The sequence below is a fragment of the Lemur catta genome, chromosome 11, assembly GCF_020740605.2.
Source record: "Lemur catta isolate mLemCat1 chromosome 11, mLemCat1.pri, whole genome shotgun sequence".
Classification (NCBI taxonomy): Eukaryota; Metazoa; Chordata; class Mammalia; order Primates; family Lemuridae; genus Lemur; species Lemur catta.
The window spans coordinates 20,182,083-20,187,132 of record NC_059138.1 but is presented as its reverse complement, the minus strand read 5'-3'; the positions used below and the strand labels follow the sequence as shown (position 1 = coordinate 20,187,132).

General features: G+C 36.5%; 1 pseudogene; it reads left to right on the top strand.

Moving 5' to 3' along the window:
• The first annotated feature begins 3,942 nt into the window (after positions 1 to 3,942).
• Positions 3,943 to 4,060, top strand: LOC123647790 (annotated as a pseudogene).
• Positions 4,061 to 5,050: the final 990 nt, after the last annotated feature.

Sequence of the window (5,050 nt, the reverse complement as noted above, 5' to 3'; positions counted from 1 at the left end):
CTCTGATTGGGAAGGACTTGGGTCACTCACCTGTCCCAGTCCTGGAACTATGAGGTTAGGGGTGGGGCCTGCCCCACCTGAACCAAAAGACCAAGATTAAGGGATACCTTCAAAAGAAGGTATACAGGTCAGACTCAAAAAAAGCATACTTCCATATGGGAATTAAAAGTGACATAATTTAAGAAATATTTGTTGAATATAAATATACACACCACTGAGAATTAAAGCTCTATAAAGCTTTCATGGATCTAAGTATCAATTCATACATCAAAAAAGAGAGACAAGTAGATACTATGTTCCTATTGATAGAAGCACATGTCATCACCTAGGAAGTAATCTTGCCCCCCAAAAGGTTTTTGAACTAAAATCTAATCAAGCCTGTGAATCTAATTACCAATTTGCAGGAAATCAGCAAAATCTAGACTGTGGGAAATTCTACAAGTCCATTTATTTACCCAGTTTCTTCAACAAAAAATTGTAAGGAAAAATAAGGGAACCTATAAATTAAAAGAAATTAAAGACTCAATAAGATATTTAACCTATCATAATACATGGACCTTGTTTAAATCAGGGTTTAAACAAACAATGAGGAAAAAAAACTTCTAAAGAGACAATCAGGAAAAAATGAACACTGATGGGATATTTGATGATATTAAGAAATTATTGTTACTTTTTAAAGGTATGATAATGTTATTCTGGTTGTGTTCCTACATTTTATACATATGTCAGGAAACATTTATAGAGAGCTGCTGTGATGTCTGGGATTTGCTTTGAAATATTCCTGAGTAGGTGGCCGTTAAGAGCTGATGAAGCTAAGTGATAGGAACACGGAGGATTCTCATGCTGTTCTTCCACTTTGTATAAACTATTCTATAATAAAAAGGTTTGCTGTAAAGCTGTACAGGTTGGGGCCGGGCGCAGTGGCTCATGCCTGTAATCCTACCACTCCAGGAGGCTGAGGCAGGAGGATCGCTTGGGGTCAGGAGTTTGAGACCAGCCTGAGCAAAAGTGAGACCCCGTCTCTACTAAAACTAGAAAAAAGTATTCATGTGTGGTGGCGCATGCCTGTAGTCCCAGCTACTCAGGAGGCTGAGGCAGAAGGATTGCTTGAGCCTGGGAGTTTGAGGTTGCTGTGAGCTAGGCTGATGCCACAGCACTCTAGCCTGGGCAACAAAGTGAGACTCTGTCTCAAAAAAAAAAAAAAAAAGTAAGATGAAGAAGGGTGTATAGAGCAAACTACTATTGCAAAAAATATATTTTCATGCTAGCTTATATATGCATTTAAAAATATCTGGAAGAAAAATAAACCAATAGCAGTAGTTACTTCTTGGATGGGTGGAAGCTAGTCAGATGGGACAAATACAGGTGGAAAGAGACTTTTCACTGTGTACCTTTACACACATTTTAATGTTTTGGACCACATGTATTACATATTCAAAAACTTAAAGAATTAAAAAAAAAATTAAGGGGCTGAAAGTTTATGTTGCAGTTTTAAATGTTTGCCTTTAAAAAGAAAACTAGATAACATGTTGAAAACAAAGCAAATAAAAAACAATAACAATAAATTTTGCTATTTATATATGTTTATAATGAACGCCTCTAGCCTTTCCCTTTCTCCCTCCAAGAGTTTTTTTTTTTTATGAATTAAAAATCTCTATTCACGCCTCAGAGCATAAGTTAAAAAAAAAAAAAGAAAGAAATCTCTGAAGTCTGTTGGCACAGGAACAGAGGACCCAAACCCAGAAACAGACTCACATGTGAGTCACTTGATTTGTGTGGTGGCAACACAGACCACTGGGGAAAGGACAGTGGTTAATAAATAATGCTGGATCCAGTGAATATCCTTATGTTTAAAAAAAAAAATAGCAGCTTGCCCTGTACTTTACAGCATAACATGAACATAAATTCCATGTGGGTGGTAAATCTAAAGTGAAAATTAAAATAATATAGTTTCAAGAAGATAATACAGGAAACCACCTTCCTGGGATAGGCAAAGATCTCAAACAGTAGACACAACACACTAACCATTAAGAAAAAGATTGATTTTGTTCATCAAAATTGACCATGAAGAGAGTGAAATGACAAACCACAGACTGAGAGAAGAAGACACTTGCAGTGCATGTAACCCACAAAGGACTCACACCTAGAGTATATAAAGAACTGCAAATCACTAAGAAAAAGAAACAAACAATAGAAAACTGGGCAAAGGCTTAAACAGAGATTTCATAAAAGAAATTATACAAATGGTCAGTGAGGATGTGAAAAGGTGCTTAACCTCTTTAGTAAACAGGGGCATGCAAATTGAAACTACCATGAAATGACACACCCACCCACCAGCATGGCTACGATTGGAGGGACTGACAATACCAAGTGTTGGCAACAAATGTGGACCCACTACAACGTTCGCACACTACTGGTGGGAGTGGAAATTGGTACAACCTCCTTAGAAAACTGGAAATATTTACTAAACTGAACAGACACATACCTGATGATGAAGCACTTCTACTGCTGGGTATTTACCTAATAGAATTGCATGTGTTTGTGTGCATCTAGAGATAGACACAAGAAAATACAAGCATCCTTCACAATAATACCAAACTGGAAAAACATTCAATGTCCAGAACAGAAGAATAGATAAATGGTGGTACAATGTAGGAATGACTAACAGCTACATAGGATATGGTTACTCTCACAAACTATGTTGAACAAAAGGAGGACATGAAAGAATGCATACTGTAAATTTCCGTTTATATAAACTTCAAAAACAAGTATATACGGTATTAGAAGTCAGGCTGACAGTTGCCTTTGGGGAAGGTTGGGTAGTAATGACTGGGAGGGGCCCTGAGTGGGGATTCTGGGGTGTTGGTGACATTCTATTAGTAGTTCTCCTGGTAGTGGTTACACATGAGAGTTGATTAAAATTTCACAGAGCTCTACACTTCTGATTTGTGCACTTTTCTTTATACATTAAATGTCACTTAAGAAATGTATTAAAAATATATATTAATAATATATTTAAAAATCAGTGAGGAGACCTTATTTAATAACCCAGTGGCTGACAAAATTATACACAGTAGTTTCTTGAGTCTTCTTTTCCTACTGTGAAAATTTCAAATGTAAACAAGAGGACAGCACAATATGAGAGTAGCTTTCCTTTAATTAAATCTGCTATCATTTGTTTCCACAAATCATTCTCTTAAAATATTGTATTCCCTATGAAAATAATATAATCATACAAACAAAATTTCAGAAATCAGAAACAGACAAAACCCCTAAGCTCTCCCATCCATTTAAACATAAATTGCTTTATGATTTTAATACATTTCCTCCTAATCTTGCTTCACATTTATTTCTTTTCTTTTTTTTTCCTTTCTTCACATTTAGATGGTCTTACATTTAGTAAAACATTTTTTTCTCATTCAGAGTTTTAGTCACTATCTCTATAATTTGAAAATACATTTAAGTTTAATATTTACCCAGAACTTAAGGTCATCTCTAAAATACTTAGCCACTGTGAATATATGTCAAATAAAAATACAAAGTAAACTTCACTTAGCTATTCAAAAAATAGCATCATAATATATCTTGAATTCCAAGTACCTCCAAGCAGTTTATATGCTTGATAGTCTTATTTACATAAAAGGGACACTTTTATCTTCTCTACTCTTTAGGTAAGAAAAACATGGCACGCAGCTGATCGGTAACGAGGTTACAGCTAGATTGCAGGTTTCTTACCCAGCTTCTGCACCACAGTGGGCTTGGCCACCAAAATATCAAATACCCAACTTAATTTAATGTACTCTGTCTTCTTTAAGAAATATTTAATAATGCTTCTTCTCCATTCTCTGCTCTCCAAATTCATCAGTGATACTCAGATAATATAAATACACTAGAGTCTGGTGAAAATGTTGTCTTTAGGTTCATGCTTGAAAATACCTTATGGCCTATGGCCATACCACCCTGAACACACCCAATCCCATCTAATCTCAGAAGCTAAGCAGGGTTGGGCCTGGGTAGTACTTGGATGGGAGAACACCTGGGAATACCAGTGCTGTAGGTAGGCTTTTGAAAAAATAAAAAAAAGAAAAAGAAAATTTTGAAAACACCTTATAGATGTCATGATTTTTTCCCCTATTTTCCTCTATTATAGAAGTAATAAACCATAATGAACATACCTTGTTAGACTGGCTTGGATTATCCTAGAAGCAATCCTGTGAGTAAAAATACTAGTGCAATATTTTACTTGGGAAGTGCTCCTGGGAAGCACTGTTGGGAATGGGGAGGCAGACAGGAAAAAGAAGGAAACCAACAAAGGGTGTGAAACGCAGCCATCTGCGTTTAGGCTGGATCCCATTGAAGAACTCTGGGAGATGGTGCAGAATACACCTCACATGGTCCCAACCAAGCAGCAAGGAAGCTGGGGTAGTGCTCCTTCAGCTCCCACCTGTCAGTTGACTGAGGGCTATTCCTGGGGGTCTAACTCCCCAGGACTTCTGGTCTATCCTCAGCTGGAGCAAGGCTAAGAGAAAGCCAATACTGATACATTATTATTTATCTTGGGAAATTCTCAGTCATTATTGTTTCAAATATTTCTTCTGTTCTTTTCTCTCTTTCTTCTCCTTCTGGTATTTCCATTATACGTATTTACACCTTTTGTAATTGTCCCACAGTTCTTGGATATTCTGTTACCTTCTTTTTGGTCACTTTTCTCTTTGCATTTCAGTTTTGGAAGTTTCTTTTGATTATTGACATATCTTCAAGCTCACTGATTCTTTCTTCAGCTAATAAGTGTGGCCACTCTACTAATAAGCCCATCAAAGGCATTCTTCATTTTTGTCACAGTGTTTTCGATTTCTAGCATTTCTTTTTGATTCATTCTTAGAATTTCCATCTCTGTTTACATTACTCATCTGTTCTTGCATGTTGCCTACTGTTTCCATTGGGTCCCTTAACATATTAATCCTGGTTATTTAAAATTCCTGATCTGATACCTCCAGCATCCCTGCTCAGGTTGTAGGAGAGGGGAAACCTTCTAAAGTCCTGTGACTAG